Raw genomic sequence first — 16,886 nt, forward strand, 5'->3', positions numbered from 1 at the left:
TCTACCTCTCCAGTGCTGGGATCAGAGGCATGTGTTATTACACCCCATTTATGCGGTACTGTGGATTCTACCCAGGGCTTCCATGAATACTAAGCAAGCACTCTGACTGCTGAGCTACATCCCTAGTCCTAGTGCGGCCGGGGCTAATAGCAGGACAGGCGAGGAGACAGCTGAGACCTGAAGACTGTGAGCCGTTTGCCTAAGTCACCGCACTACTAAATAACAGAGCCAGGTAGCAGGCACACCACATACACCAGGCCTGCTATGGAAATGACAGTGTGCCAGGGAACCCCAAGGAAAGCATTCTGATCCTCTAGGCAGGAGGAGGCCAGGAGTGCTCCAGGGTCTGCAGGACTGGCTCGTGGTGGGTGCTTTCCTGGTCAGTCCAGGCTGCAGTCTCTGGAAGAGCCGAGCTAACACTGCACTGCCAGTTCTGAGCACAGACCTGAGGAGGCATCCCAGACATACTGGAGACCTGAGATGTGACCTCTGCCAAGGCCACGAGGCCCACATGTGCCTAGCTGGCCCTGCCCTCCAGCTTCTGGGAATCTAGAGACTTCACCAGAGCATGAATGGAAATGGCAAGTCCAAGATCAGGACATCAGAGAACCCAGCAAAAACATAAAACACCAGCAAATGGTCATTCTTACAAAAGCTGCAGAAAGACCAGGCATGCCAGCTGCTGACCCAGGACAAGGAGGGAACCAGCTGCAGAGAAAGTCTCAAAACAAGCCATCAGGTCGAGCATGTGGCCAATAGTATTGGGAATAATGGCTGTCCTTTGTTGTAGACGTGTGTACCCCCCCACACTGTCTTGTTGGTCCTCACAGCTCTATACATGGACAGCTCCATACATGGACAGCTCCAGGTACTGGCCGGCTTGCCCGAAGCCGGTTGTCATCTGGGAGTACTGTTAACAGCACCCAGGCAGTGTGTTATACGACTCCTGACCTAGGAGACAGAGCATACCTGTGTTGGGCAATGAGGAAAGCCCAGGCTCCAAGGTGTTGGGTCACCTGGAGGAAACATCAGGACCAGATCTGATGGACACTGCAGCCCCATGCCCTCACTTCAAGGTCACCTCTCCAACCAGTAGGAATAAAAGACACCTGTTTGTTTGATTGCCTAATGGCCAGGATGCAGTTGCTTCTTACTGTTGACCAGATGAGCAGACATGGCTTTCAATCAGTACAGGGGTGAGTCTCGTTGGATGTTAGAAAGAGCTTCTTGATCCTGTGAGTGGTGAGACCCCAGAATGGGCATCTCAGAGAACAGTGGTAGACTCACCTTGGACAGTCTGGAGAAGGAACTGTGCATCATTTTTCCTCCATGGAATCACTCCCAGCCTGGAGGCCAGGGAGGGAATAACCAGTCTCCAAATGCCACCCTTCCCAACCCAGGATCCTGTGAATCATCCCTTACTAGGAGGCCGTGAGGGCCCCCTGGGAGGCTGCAGCCCATTCCCTGCTTCCTCAGGTTAGCAGTCATCAGACCTTTATAAAGTCCCCCTCCACTCAGCCTTCTACCACCCACTGGTTTAGCCTTCCCATCTACCAGTCATTGCGTCTGGCTCCACCCTGGGGTCAACCCTGTTGTGGGAGACTTGGGCAGAGGCATGAACTAGAGAAGCAGAGAAACTAGGGTCACATCCTCCAGCTATGCCTGGAGAAGTGATGGGATGGGGGTGGGGCCTGCCTGATGTCCCAGGCTCTCATGAGCATGCGAGTGAGCTGCTGGCTTCCAGGGAAGGCTGAGTGCAGAGGCGGGCCGTTGTCACACTGTGAGATCATAGGGCAGAGGGGATGTGGTTAGGCCTGGGGAGCTGGGTGCCTGTTCCAGGGGGATGAGGATACTGCTGTTTTGTTCCTTGCTGCATTATTTGGGAACCATTTTGAGATTCCCCCCAAATCCACACACTGAACCCTCTGTGCCAGGAGTCATGGCCAGCAGAGCAGAGGCAGGGAGTGTCTGCAGAAGCCATTTGAGAGTCCAGCTTCTGAGCTGGCTGCTGTACTTCCTGAGTGCCTAGTGTGCTCTGGAGCCCTGGGGGAGGGGGGTCAGGTCTGAGGCTGGCTGCACAGCACTGTCCCAGGTGACTTCCTGGAAAACCTGGGCATTGCCTGGAGCTTCTCTTCTGAGCCCAACTGAGTAGCTGGCACCAAGGATACTTCAGCCAACAGGGATAGGCTCATCCATCGAGCGTCAGGACAAGTATTTTCCATGCCTTCCTCACAAATCATAGGCACTCTGTAAACAGGGACTGCCATTATCCCCATTTCAAAGATGAACACACAGAGCTAAGGGAGAGGACAAGGACCAGGACCAGAGCTGCCAGATGGCTCCGAGCCAGCTTTCTTACCCACATGCTTAAAAGTGGACTTAAGACAGAGTCGTCCAAGTGGGCCAGGAGCTGGCTGAGACTGGCATGACCATGAGACTCCTGCTGTTCCTGCTGCAGGGTCAGGTCCTGTGTGCCAGCACCCCAGCTTAGGAGGTGTTTGGGGAATTAAACTTAAGTCACTTGGTGTGCTAGGCCAACACACTACCCCATAATTCACTCCATACACGCTTCCAGGTCTGAATAAAACTCACATGGCATCAAGTCAGTGTCCTTACGTACATCTTGCCTTCACATGCTTTCTGCCTGGAGAACCTTCTCCTACAATTCTACCTGGTATGTATCTGTCTTTCTTCCTAAGGTGACCTCTTAAGGCCACCTCTCTGTTATGAACATTTATGACCTTCACCCAGCACCCAGAGCTCAGACTGCCCTGGCTGGCTGCCCCAAAGTGTGGGCTTCTTAGAGTCCCCTCAGAATACCCGGCTCCTAGTGTAGCAGCTGGGCAACTAGACGCCAGGGACTACATTCGTTCCATATATTTTCCTGGCCAGTCATGAGACGTAGAGCAGGATAAAAGGAGATACGGCCCCTGTGCTCAGGGGTCCACAGTAGCAAGCATTCCTAATGCAGGTGGTAACACTTGGGGGGAGCTAAAGGGCCCCATGATCCAGCCAGGATGGGGACTAGAAGAGGTAGATTTAGGGAGAGGGGAAGTGCCCCAGGTGAGACCTTGGCTGAAGAGCATAGTCAAGAACAGTGTATCCCTCAGGGTCCATGGCCTATGTGATTGAGAGCTAGGCCTGAGGCTTGCCTCGGGGCTCATGGACTCATCCATCCTGCAAATCTCTGCTGTCTGGGGTGAGTTCTAGAGGTTCATTTAGCAGAATAAAGAAGTACAGCCTTCCATGGCGGAGGTTGGAGGAGACACTACCCCTGGCAGGACTTTGGTATTCTGGAAAGCAGGAGTCTCTGGCGGGTGAGGGTAAGAGTGCCTTCTGGGCTTTTCGGTGGTGGTCTCAGCTGCCTGTGTGAGGACTGGGTGACAGAGGCCAAGCCTCTGGGGCTGCTGGCCCCAGGACAGACTGGTTTTACCAGGGAATGGGACCTGCACAATGGGTTGATTGTCAGAGTCCTGGCTCTCCAGCCAGCGTCTTAGCATTCCTGTGATCAGAGTGTGTCTCACAGTGATGTGGACATGGGACAGGATGCTATAAACCCTCCCTCAAGCACTCATGGAACCTGTCAGTCAGGAGCAGGGTACAGCTTTGTCACAGAAACTCCCCCAAATAAGGTTTCTGATGTGTCCTGTCTATCACCACAAACTCCAAGCAGCCTGTGGCTAAGAACCTCTTTGGTGTTTCACATAAATTTACAGGAAAGATCCACTTCTCCATACATCAGTTTTTTCTGGAGATTTCTACTACATGGTTGTGCCAGATGACTGTGGGCTGGTCTAGTGACCAGGTCAGAGCTAAAATGCTTACCTTTTGGTCACTGACAGGGAGACTGTGGAACAGGCACTGATCCTGTGCCTCAGTTTTCACTTCTGTACCCTTGGGGCAGCCTGTTCATCTTGGGGACCCTCTCAGCTGCCAGAACCTCCTCTTATGACTCATACCATTTGTTGGGTGTTGATGGTGTCTGCCTGCCTCATCTTAGTGGGCTTAGAGTCTACACAGCAGTTCCACTGTGCGTACTCTTAAGTTGAGAACATTCCAGATGAAGTAGGCATGATTCAGTGAGAGGCCAGAGGCTGACTATGCCTGCCTTGGGAGGACCTTCTGTCTGTTTTGTTGGTTTCCAGGTGCCCGATGCTGCCTCAGGAACTGTTAGGTGTGGCATAGGGTAGATGGTGACTTCCCACATAGCAGCCCTGAAGGGTTTTCCCAGAAAGTGATGAGAGAATGCCTTGATCCATCTGGTCACATGGATGAATATTTACCCAAGGCACTGGCCCCCACATGCAGAGGGTAGGGGACAGTGTCAGGTTGTGGGGACAGTGTTGAATATGCAGCCACATTTCCTATGCTGCAGATGTGGTCTCCACAGAGAAGGCAGCATGGAAACCAGAGAAGCACCCTGTTCTCAGAAGGATTAGGGCAGCAACAGCAGACTTGACTGCCAGCAACACAGGGTGGCATCAGGATAGGAGACGTTAGGATACTTTGTGGAGTAGTGGAATAGGATGGAAGAAGGCATGGGCTTTGGAACTATAATCCTAGGTTCAGTCCCATGGATCACATAGCTGTCACCTTAGCAAGTTAGCCTTCCTGAGCTAACTTTTTCCTTCTGAAAACGGGATGCTAAAACCAGAACCCATTTCCTAGAGTAAGAGTAGGGACAGAATGAGATAAAGTGCCTGCTCACTAAGCCCAGTGGGCAACTTTGTAACCCTTTGTGGGGTCCTTGCCTGTGAACCCATAGCCCTGCTGGGTAATTCGCCAGGATCAGACATGCTGCCCATCTATCTCTACGCCGTGTCTGTCCTTGCCCGTGATGGTCTGTCTGGGTTAGCCGGGTTCACAGTCAGGACTTCTGTTCAGCCAGAGATGCATGCAGAGGCAGACAGCTACCACGTCCAGACTACAGCAGGAAGCCTTCGGCGGTACCCCTCCAGAAGCCTGGGCTGGAAAGCATGCACTTCACGGTCACTTTCCAAATGCCTTCAAGAACTCAAGAGCCCATTTTGGCCTTCTGGGGTCGTGGGAGAAAAGCTGCTGCCCCTGGTCTCAGATCCACTGGTATTGTGTGGCACTAGTCCACCATGGCCAGGCTTGCTGGAGGCTGTTCTCTGCCCGTCCCTATGTAAGACAGATTGGCTGGCGGTCCTCTTGTGGAACTATGGAAGCCCCTTGTTCCTATCCCTGCGGTTCTGACGGGGATGCCAGTAGTGCAGGGTGTCATTTGGCCTGTGAGGTTAGCACTGGAGGTTTGGTCTGTTGTATGTTTCCTTCGAGTATACTTCTAGGATGCAGAAATGCTGCGGGTGGCCTCAAACCTCAGTCCTAGATACAAAGCCCTCACCCTTTAATACAGTTCCTCATGTTGTGGTGACCCCAACCATAAAATTATTGCTTCTTCATAACTGTAGTTGTGCTACTGTTATGAATTATAATGTGAATATCTGATATTCAGGATATTTGATGTGTGACCCCCTGTGGGGGTCATGACCCACAGGTTGAGAACTGCTACCTTAGCAGACTACATCCAGAACAAGGAAAGAATTGGGACTTGTTCTCCCCTCTGGGCAGTTCTGATGGTTGGGCTCTCGATAACTGGTGTTCAGAGTTTTCAGAGGCTTTGTACACAGGCACTGGACTGAGGACTAAGGTCTCATGTGCTGCCCCTAGTGAACAGTGACGTATGACTCAGAGTGGCCCTGCAGTCACTGTGAGGTGGAGATGGTTAGGTGTGTGCTGTGGGGTAGCTGCAGGTGTCTGCTCATCTACTGCTGAGCTGGGTGCTCTTATCACTGCATTTCACAGATCAGGAAACTGAGGCTTAGGAATTCTGTGATCTTCCAGAGCTACTGAGCTACTACTCAGAGGAGCTCAGACTCGGAGCCATACCCTGCCTGTGCTCAGAAGAACCCACGTGGAGAGCATTGAGCTAGCTTCAAAACTGGTGTTCTCAATCTATCCAGCCCCTGTGGAAAAGGATCTTTTTCTGAGTAACCACACTGGCCTCTGGAAACTCTCCTAATCCCAAAGCAAAGGCAATAGCTGACCCATGACACAGATATCACAGGGAGAGGGAAGGGATCAGCAGAAAATTTCTGTTTGGAAATTGTTATCTCATGCCGAGTGCTTTCAAGGGACTCTGTATGTGGCGCCTGTAGTGTCCCCTCATGAGGCTGCCAAGAAAGCACGTTCTCCAGTTTCTCAGCGTATCCTGTTAGTTGGAGACCCGGGGACCATCTGCTGTGTCCTTGGGCACAGAGGGAAAGTCAGGACAGCACTTTACCCACTGACAGAAACTGGCGGGTGACATGTTCTGTCCTGCACAGGACGCCTCTGCTCCTGGCCCGCTGGAAGCTAGTGAGCAGGAGCTGCCTGGTCCGGGGCACTTTCTGAAAGAGGGCTCCCACTGCCTCAGGTCTGCATTCACGTCTGCTTCTGCCTTAGCATATTCTCTAGCAGGAGCCCAGAGCTTAAACATAACTTGCCAAGTCCTCCGTTACCTTGCAGCTCTCAGCCCGCTGCCCTCTCAAGTACACACCTACACACATGCACGTACCCTGGCTACCACCAGGTGTCCAACAGCCACTCCGGTTCACCCCATAGGCTCTTTGTCTGAAAGAGGTGAGTAGGGTCCACCAATGAAGTCCTCAACATCCCCAGCCCCATGCTCCATGTCTCAGCACCACCCTGCCTAAGTATTCACAGTCCTCTGCCTACTCAGACGCTTGGTTTGGCTCCAAGTAAAAGTAAGGTATGACCCCGTGTGGGGTCCAGCTGCCCACCCCCAGATAGAGGGAGGAGTCAGGGTTGCTTACCCCGGCCCATCTCAAGCCCCTTCCCCTGGCTGCTGCAGTTGAGAGCTAGCCCCTTACCTCTTCACTCCTGTTGACTCTGGAGCAGCAAGCGCCTCACATGCTTCACGGTGCCATCAGCGGGGGCAGCCCGGCCATGGCCTCCAGGAGGGGTCCCGAGTCTCTGGCTGGTCTGGCAGCCCTGCCTTACTGGCCTCTGCTGGCAACAGCCTGAGCTCTCAGAGACTCTTAGGGATGGGTCTGGGTAGGATGTCGCTGGGGCTGCTGCTAACAGCTCTTCCTCACAGTGTGACCCGCAACCGCCTCAGTGCATGCTCCCTGCAGGTCCTGGGTCCGGCACCCCACTCAGGGCTCCGGTCGGTCCCCAGGCCGACTCAGCAGCCTCAGTTGAACTCCCAGGTTCTTTGTGGAGCCTTTACATGCCGCCAGAGGAAACTGTGAGCACAGCCTGACCCTGGTTGGCTGCAGGCACTTCTCTCCGCCCACTGGTGCAAGAGGATCCCCCAGGCCCCAGAAAGGCTCCGGGCCTCCCCTCAGCTCCAGACAGGGGCGGGCCGCCCGGTGATGTCACACTAGCTCCAGCCCCAGCTGGCCCAGCCCCTCCTGCCCGGTTTGGCGGCCTGGGCGGCGGCCCCCTCCTTCTTTGGCACAAGCAGCCTGGCCAGCTCTGCTCCTGGCTCGCCCGCCCGCTCCACTCCCTGAAGCCGATGTTCCTGGGGTGCCCTGTGCAGGCAGAGCGCTTCCCCTGGACTCAGGTAATGGGTTTTGACCAGCTGCAGCTGTGCAAGCAGCTGCTGGGACTCCGCAGCTCACTCTTTTCCTGTGGGCTGTCCTGCTAAGCCCCTCAGTGCCCTTCCCCAGAGGCCACACTCCTCTTCCCAAACCACTTCATTCCTGAGAAGCCTAGCCTGAGGCAGGGGTTAGGACCATGTACCATGGCTGGGTTGGGGACCACACTGTCACCTACCACCTGAGTCACCTACCTTGGGCTTCCTTCCCCAGGGCATAATGAGCCACAAGTCAACAAGACTGCAGTGAGTGTTCCCCACTGGGTCACCTGGGAAATGCCTGTTGCAGGGCCAAGGATGATGCGGGCTGGGTGGGCAGGTGGGCTGGGCACACATTCCAAGCCCCTGCTGGGTGACTCTGCCAGCCTCAGTTTTCTCAGCTGGGACTTGAGGGGCTGTTCAGTGAGCAAATGATGGGCTCCCTGGGAGCCATGATGGTGGAACTCTAAGACTGTTTGGGGGTTCCGAGTAGGAAAGGGAAAGGTGACACTGATGTCCCCAAGCTAGTGTCCTCTAGATGTGTCAGACCTGTTGGGCTGGTTGGAGGAAGGCCAGGCAGGCTACTGGGCATCCTGCGGAGGTGTGGGGAGGGGAATCCTCAAGTCCCACCAACAGACTCCCCCACTGCTTGCTATTAGCAGTGACTCTTGTTTGTAAAGCTTTAGTGGTGGGGGTGGCAGTGATGTGCAGGTATACGCTAGGAGGGAAACTTCAGTGGACCTCTCTTACATTCCTGGTCCCTAAAAAGACAGACCCGCTGTGGTTCCCCTCCCAGGCCTGCTGCCCTTCTGTTGAGGAAACACATTTTTTCCTGCCTTAGCTTCTCAGCCTACCTGGCTCCTCCCTTTTTCTGACAATCCCTTCCTTTCTTAGAAGAGACTGTGGACCTTACAGGACACCACTAGCCAGAGAGCTAGACTGGACAGGAAGGCTTCTTCTACCAGCAGATGCAGGTGGCACACACTCTGCGTCCTGTCCAGGACCTGGACGGGGTCCTCTGGCTGAGCACCTCTCCTGAAGCACCTTTGGCAGGAGGAGGTCACACAACACACTGAGGGTCTGCCCTGTCTTTTCCCTTCCCCCCTCCCTCACATCTCTCCTTCTCACTTCCAGAGTATGTTTGTGAAGATGCTGCTGTTAGCCAAAGGCCCCATCCTCTGACAGCTGACACCCCAAGCTGGAGAGAGACCACAGGGTCTGAAAAGTGCTGGGTGCTGAGGGTGCATCTCTCGGAGAGATGTAGCAGCCAGGGCTAGCTGCCTGATGAAGTGTCTAAGCCCAGACCCGTAGGGCAGCTCAGACCCAGTGGGACTCAGGTGGAAAGGGACAGTCGAGACTGGAAGGAGTGGGTGAAGATGGCGTGGTAGATTGCTTCCTCGAAGATGGCCCAACAGCCCCCAGGTTACCCGGTGATCCCGACACTCCTCCCTCACAAGTCTGTGAGGGTGCTGATTTGTACTGGTAACACCAGTGTCGTGAAATGAAGGGACCGGATAACAGACGGTTAGTTCCAGGCAGGGTGACAGCTCTCGTGTTCATAGAGCCTTCAGCAAGTCAGACCCTGAGAAGTTCAGGGTCACAGCACATGACAGATAGTACTGCCCCTCTAGCATGTGTAGAAAGTTGTCCCCAGATGGTTCTAGCCCCTGACTAGCAGGTTACCCCCACCTGTATTTACTCTCAGCCTTAGTCTTCCTGCTGGGGTCCTGGGTGTGAAGGAGAGAAAGAAACCATCCACATCCGAATTCCTGGCACACAGAGTAATGGAATAGTTGTTGCAGGCTACTGAGTTTCGATGTCATTTGTTAGACCACAGTAGTAACTGAAGAAGACACTGAGGCAAGAATAGTTAATGTGGCTCTCTTGTGTTTTGTTTTGTTTTGTTTGAGTCAGGATCCTACTACAGAGCCAAGGCTAGCCTCAAACTCAGAATCCTCCTACCTCAGCCTCCTCAGTGCTGGGATTACAGGCACACACCACCATGCCCAAGCACAAGGCATTCTTTAAGTGCAGCTGAGAGGAGAGCATTTTGGTCGAGGAAAGATGATCCCTGTTAGAGGGATGGGGATAAATCCAAGGAGCCAGTAACAGGCTTTAAGCAACACATGGCTGGGATTGTCTTTGTAAAAGGCTACCGTTGAGGGGCCTGCTGCTGAGAGCCACAGTCTGGCCATCTGAAGCTGGCAGCTGTGGTTGTAGCCACATGGCAAGAAAGACAGTTGGAGGCCAAGGGACTTACTTGATGGCAGAAGGAGTCTCCAGGACCACCATGAGTGTGGGTGACCGTAGTATTTCTGTTTACATAATTCAAAGCTTCAACAATGTCAGCAGGGTGGGGAAGAGCACCAGAGAAGCCTTGTCCCGCCCACCTTTGCACAGGCCTTGCCCTTTGGTGGCCGGAGGCAGTCAGGTGCCCGCTGGAGAGCTCAGACCTCAGAGTCCATTTCTACTTCTGCCTCTCAGGACCTCTGAACCTTCCTTCCTTTCCCTCATTTGTAAAGTGTGGGCAATATAAGGATCTACCTCAGAGAGCTATTATAAAAGTTAAATGAGGGGTTGAGGGGATGGCTCAGCTGTTAAGAACAATAACTACTTTCTAGAGGATCTGAGTTTGATTCACAGCACCCGCATGATGGTTCACAACCATCTGTAACTCCAGTTCCAGAGGCTCCAGCATCTTCTTCTGGTCTCCCTGGGTACCAGGCACACAGTGGCACACAGACAAACACAGAGGCAAACACCCATATTTTTACAGTATTAAATAAAATTTGATACCTTAGTTTAACATACTCTGGCTGTCTTCAACCCAATGAATGCTGGCTGTAGTAATCACTGTTACCTCCTTCGCTGGGCTTTCAGCATCCATGTGGACATATGTTTCCTCATCTGCTTTTGGTTTTGAGACAGGGTCTCATGCATATATCCTAATGCAGCCAAGGATGACCTTGAACTTCTGATCTTCCTGTCTCCACCTCATGGATGCTGGTACAGGCGTGCTGTGCATCACTAGACCTGGTTTATGTGGTGCTAGGGGTCAAACCCAGGGCTGCTTGCACGCTAAGCAAGCACTCTACCGAGTGCCCCTCCAGCCTTATTTCTGTTGTTTGAGACAGGCTCTGCCTGTGTAGCCCAGGCTGGCCTTGGACACAGGATCCCTTTGCCACGGCCTGAGTGCTATGGTTGAAGGCAGGCACCATCACATTTGGTTGTAACTGGTCTTCTTCTTTTTTTTTTTTCCTCTCCTGTCTTCTCTCTGGCTTCCCACAGTTTGCCTCTGATGTGATTAAGAGTGACGCTTTTGGCGTGTATTCCGGGTGGTGGTCCCTGAGTCTCTTGTTCTGGTGGCTACTTTTCTCTTTCTCTACATTCAGGACAGGGATTCGTTTCTTAATGTTTTCTGCAGCGTTTTCTCTCCCTCCTCCGACTCCATTTTCACACTGTTGTCACTGAAAGTCTGTCTGTCTGTCTAGTTCCTCCCACTACTTCGGTTCAGATCTGTTGGTTCTCTTGTTCCTATTTTGCTGACCCTTTCTTTCTTCTATGTATCAGTCTGTTCATTTCAATGGAAACGTTTTGTTAGGTACTGTACTTTTCATTTTATAATTCCCACGTGAACATTTTTAAAAGACAGACTCTTGATAGGTAGCACAGGCTGATTGGAAACTCTGTGTAGCCCAGGCTGGCCTCGAACTCATAGAGATCCTCCTGCCTCTGCTTCTCCAGTACTGGTATTAAAGATGTGCACCACCATGATCAGCTAGATTTAAAACAAACAAACAAAAATCCAAAAAAAACTAGAGGGTAATTTTATTGGAACTTGAGAGAAAACAAAAAAAACAGGACAGGGAAGCTGGAGATCACAGCAGCTGCCGGGAGGAGATGAAAGAGTTAAAAATGAGAGAAAGTTGTGCTCTTTGAATTAGAGGTCAAGAAATCAGAAGTCGCCGGGCGGTGGTGGTGCACGCCTTTAATCCCAGCACTCGGGAGGCAGAGGCAGGTGGATCTCTGTGAGTTCGAGGCCAGCCTGGACTACCAAGTGAGTTCCAGGAAAGGAGCAAAGCTACACAGAGAAACCCTGTCTCGAAAAAAAAAAAAAAAAAAAAAAAAAAAAAAAAAAAAAAAAAAACAGAAGTCAGTGAGCACATGGGGGCCAGGAGGTGGGCACACCCTGAGGGTCAAGACCAGAGGAGTTTGATTGGTCTCCAGAAAAGGGGGGTCACATTTGCTGAATTAGAACCCAGATAGCCTCAGCACTGCAGGTCTGTCAGTGATGACCTGGAGGGAGTGACAGTGACAGTGACTGCTCTGTGGGAGGGTCTGTCACACTGCTTTTCATCTTCTGGTTTCGGGGCATCCTCCTGAGGGCATGAAACTGCATTTTCTCCTTATCACAAGAGACCTCTGGCTTTGCTTCTACTGTTGACATCAGAAGGTGTCATCAGCCCTTGCCCAGGCCGTGTGTAAGGGGCTTTCTGACCCCCAACCGTGGTATGTGGCGCGTCGGAATTCATATGTCTCCGGAACTGGGGAGTACCAGGGAGTACCTGGTTTTGACCTTCATTTCCTGAGACTCTCATGTGTGTTTGTAATAGCCGTTTTCTCTTTAAAAAGGATTTCTTTTATGTGCACTGGTGTTCTGCCTGCATGTATGTCTGTGTGAGAGTACCGGATCCCGTGGGACAGGAGTTGCAGGCAGCTGTGAGCTGCCATGTGGGTGCTGAGAACTGAGCCCAGGTCCTCTGGAAGAACAGCCAATGCTCTTAACCGCTGAGCCATCTCTCCAGCCTTGTAATAGCCATTTTCAAATCCTCATCTACCAAATCCAGATCTGAGTTTATTGACTTGGGGCAGGGGGTCTTTTTTTTTTCTCCTTAATCATGTATCACATTTTCCTGCTCCTTGGTGTCTCTGTGACCGTTCACTGTGAAGATGGCACACTGAAGAGACCTTTTCTGTCAGAATGTGCGCTTTGTCCTCGACGGTAGTTTAGTCACCTGGCTGGTGTTTAGGGTTGATTTTGGTTTTGTGCCTATCCCTATCTTGTGGACTTCGTGTAGGCTGTAGCCTTTGGGGGTTTCAAAAAGTCTGTTTACAAAGCTGCTCTAGCTTGGTAGGTCTTGAACTCCAAACTCCACCTGCCAGCAAATGACTGGACTCTCTTCTTCCAGCTACTGCATTAACTTGTGGTTCCTGGAGTCTCCCCACAGGGGACATGTGTGTTTAGGGGGCGAGCTAAGAATTGGACGGGAATTTCAGCAGCAGTTTTGGGCCTTCTTCTTCTGTAACTCTCTCCTCCCTTCTGTTTCTCCCTCAGTTTCCTCTTCTGTAACTCTCTCCTTCCTTCTGTTTCTCCCTCAATCTCCAGCCTCAGGGTCCAGCCTCTTCCCTGTCTTCTTCAGAAGACCGTCACTCTGTGTCATGTCTGCCTGTCACTGCCACACCCCGGGAAGTATTCTAGTGTGCCTCCCTCCTTCCAGAGCCAGCTGACCCAGCACCCCGCTTCTATTGTTCAGGGTCTTCTGACAGGTGTTCCACATGTGCTCTCCAGAGGCTCCAGCTGTCCCCCTGCCCCTGTTGGTGCAGTGACCTGGTGCGTCTCAGTCAGGGCCTGCCCTCTTCGCTCTTGGCCAGACTAATCTGTTGGGGAGTGTCCTCTCACAGTACCACCTGAGCACTAAGAAATGGGCGATGCAGTCTTCTCATGCCTCTTTAGAGCATCAAGCTGTGTGTTCCAGAGACAGTCGGTCCCTTTCTCGTTTTGTTCTAGTCTAGACCTTGACTGGTCCCCAGCTTGTGGTACTGTTGGAACTTGTAGGTGGTCCAACCTAATGGGAGGAAGTTCGGTCGTTTTTGGTGAAGCGGTGAAGTAAGTACTGCCCCTCTTCTCCCTGTCTGCTTACAACCACCGTAAGGTAACCAGAGCTCATCTACTCCCCCACCATCCCGTGCAGCCTTGGCACTGTCCTAACGCACCAATGACAGGCCATGGGATGAATCTGTAGCCCCAATAAAGCCTTCGCTTCTGATAACGGATTATCTCAGCGGCCATGTCACAGTAGCAGTAATGTCTGGCCTCGTATGAGAGAAAAGTTTTAGGTCTGTATTCTAATCCATAGACGGGGACTTGGCTCAGTGAGCTCCTGAACACTGAAGCGGAGGACCGGGGTTAAATCTGCATAATGCCAGGAGGAGCACATTGTCCTGAAAAAACAATTGCATTTCTTCAACTCCAGGCCACTGTTTCTTCTTTCTGATCTTTGAAATCAGGATGTGTCTCCTTGCTGAAGAAAGGCCACAGTCCTGTTAGCACTTTTTTGTAGGGTTTTTTGTTTTGTTGTTGTTTTTGTTTTTGAAACAGGTTTCTCTGTGTAGTCCTGGCTGTCCTGGCACTCACTCTGTAGATCAGGCTGACCTCTGCCTCCCGAGTGCTGGGATTGAAGGCATGTGCAACCACCTGGCTTTTACCTGTCTTTGACAGATAGAAGAAAGTGTGACAGTTTTAGGCACTGAGGCTTCAGTGAGATTGTAGATGAAAAGGCAAAGCCCCACCCCTGTCCTGGTCAGCTGGTCTTAGAAGGACCCAGGGGAGTGTCCAAACTTCAGGAAGCTGGTGGAATGCTGCAGCCTCTGTCCATCCACCCAGATGTAATAAAACAGCTGACACAAGCCAGCTGCTCCCTCCCCTCCTGGAGGCCTGTGTCGGTCCTGTGACCTGCTGCCCTGTGTCCAGCAGGGAGCCGAATGTTCGCTGGCTCCAGTAAACACAGTCTGAAGACTTGGTCTGCAGGGAGCCATGGCAGAGTACTGTCCAGTGTCACCAAGGGTATCCAGGCACCACAGAGAACCCTTGAGGATTCAATGTCTTTTAAACACTGATCAGACACACGTACCCAGCCGTCAGAATGGGCTGCACACTTGGTGTGAAGTAGCTCCATGAGACCCAGTTCATTCCTGACTTCCCCATCAGCTTGTCAGAGTCAGAGCAGCAAGTTTCCTCAAGGTGACATCACCCAGAGATCAAGCATGTTTGTTATTTAATCAGCAAATGCTGATTAAGCCTCATCTGGGCAGTTGGCTGGGAGCCAGCCTGCTGAGACTGTCCATTGATTGGTTCTTTTACCTCCGAAATTGGTTGTTTTACCTCCGAACAATAATTTTCAGGAATACTTACTTAGCTTCATTCAACTCCTCTCCTACTGTATGGGCTGGGGCCCATCCCCAAAGGGGAAACTGAGGTCCAGTGGAAGGAGAGGCTCTCTTGCAGTTTGCTGATTTTATTTCCTCACAACCAAAACTTCATGAACTTTTTCCATCTCTGATTAAAATCATTCTCATTCAATGTAAACTTGAAAAAGATACAGTCATTTCTGAAGCCTAGTCTGGGACAGACAGGCCCTCCAGGGGACATACCAGCTAAAAGCCTTATGGAGAATAGGCAGGGTCGAGCTAACTTTGCTTACCTTCCTGGGACCCCCAGAGACAGCTGGGCAGGCAAATAAGGGTTTCTGGCAAAAGCTTGATAATATAGGCTTCCCAGGAGTGAGAGCGGTCACACAGAGGCCAGTGGTCACACAGCGGCCAGTGCTGACCTTGAGTGATTGTCCCTCCAGAGCCTGTACCTCAGCTTCTGGATTATCTGCTTCTGCCAGAGAAGCCTTGGCTCCTGAGCCCCAGTGAGCAAGTTGTTGTGGATAATTAACCAATTGAATGGAAAATGACAAGGCTGTCTCTTTAAACATCCAGTGTTTTACAGTTTTCATCCCTTCTTGTTAGGCCTTCTGCACAGAGCCACAAGGATACACAGATGCACGTGCTCGCTGGCCTCTGTCAACCCTGCTGATCACACTGGGTGACTCAGTCATGTTCAGCAGATTGGCTTTAGTGCAGCTCTTGGTGGGGGGGGGGGGCTGCTGCTTCCAGGAGACCCATAAACCCAGGCAGCTGTGTTTATTGTTGCTAGGCTTACTCTCCTTAGCTAACAAGGACTTTTCTTCCCAGCCCCCTGCCTGCTTCTCATTCACTGCTTCTTACCAGCTGAGGTAGCAGACACCTGGTACTGCTTTTCTAAGTGGCACTAGCTTAGTCTGAAGGGCTGTCCTGTGGGGAGGTCCCTGAGATGCAGTTCTGGGAGCTCAAGGATATGGTGCCTTGGGGATCTCTGCTCTTACATAACAGATGCAGTCTGCTTCACGCTCATGCTCACATGGGCCTGGCCTGGTGGGAGGCCTTCCACGTGGATGAGCTCATTGCATCCTCAGAACAGGCCCTTTCAGGAAAGGGTCTCCCCACGGTCTCCCATTGTACCTGAGGAGGTGGCTTAGCTCACTTGAGGTTTGGGAAGTGAAATCCATACAGCCAGTAGTGGCCAAGCCAGAGTTTGGGTCTGGGCCCATGGAGACCCCAAGTTCACACTCTTGACAGACTTTCCATCACGGTAATGTGGGGCACCTTAAGGATGCTTCCAACTCCCTTATCCATTTTTCTGTAGGATAGCTGTTTGTTTTTATTGTTTCTGTTGCTTGAGACTGGGCCCCTATGTAGCTCAGGTAAGTCTGGAACTTGCTATTCTAACCTAGGTTGGTCAAGAATTTATAATCTTTCTGCTTCAGCCTTTTGAGTGCTGGGGTTATAGGAGTGTGCCACTGCATCCAAGTGGAACAATACTTTTAGCGCCCAGAGTTAGTGCCACGGTTGAAATGTGTGGCTGACACACACAGTGCCTCAGCTGATGGTAGATCCTTCGTGCTTATGATTTTGATGAGTTCAAGATTCATGTTTCTCAAATGGTTCAGAATTAACTGAGGACTACGAAAACACAGTTTGATGAGCCCTACCCCAGACCCTCTGACTCAGTAGATCTGAGATGTGGCCCAGAATTCACACTCAGTTCCAACTAGTTCCCAGGAGCACCCGTGAGTTATGGCTGGCCAGGGATGACCTTGCCTCTCTGCTGAAGGTTGTTTCCTGTGCACAGAGGCTGGTCCAGCACCAAACAGGAAGGGGGCAGCTTGCCTTCTCCCAGACAGCTTTCCCTCTTCTGATGTCATGGACTCCAACACATGGAAACCCAGCAGGTCAGAACCGTGGTGATACCTGGCCTAGGAATCAAGAGTCACGTGACTGATCTTGTCAGTCAGTCTCTGATGTCCAGTGATGTTCCTGGTACTGACTAGGAAAGAAAGGGAGACAGAAAAATGACTGTCACGGAAACTGCTTCTGCAAATTAACCAGAAAAACACCTTCTGAAGCACTGCTCAGCTAGCTG

The 16,886-nt window shown here is 51.8% G+C and overlaps 2 protein-coding genes across 18 annotated transcripts in view; one reads left to right on the plus strand and one right to left on the minus strand.

The window, feature by feature from the left end:
• Positions 1-7,957, minus strand: part of Angptl2 (angiopoietin like 2) — a 31,019-nt gene extending 23,062 nt beyond the window's left edge. The window contains exon 1 of the mRNA XM_052723169.1: positions 6,894-7,957. The gene's annotated coding sequence lies outside the window, so the exon portion shown is untranslated. The remainder of the gene's footprint in view (positions 1-6,893) is intronic.
• Ralgps1 (Ral GEF with PH domain and SH3 binding motif 1) overlaps positions 1-16,886 on the plus strand; it is a 243,215-nt gene that overhangs the window by 151,284 nt on the left and 75,045 nt on the right. The window lies entirely within an intron of this gene.

Source organism: Peromyscus californicus, unplaced genomic scaffold, assembly GCF_007827085.1.
Source record: "Peromyscus californicus insignis strain IS unplaced genomic scaffold, ASM782708v3 Scaffold_7__1_contigs__length_154581171, whole genome shotgun sequence".
Taxonomy (NCBI): Eukaryota; Metazoa; Chordata; class Mammalia; order Rodentia; family Cricetidae; genus Peromyscus; species Peromyscus californicus.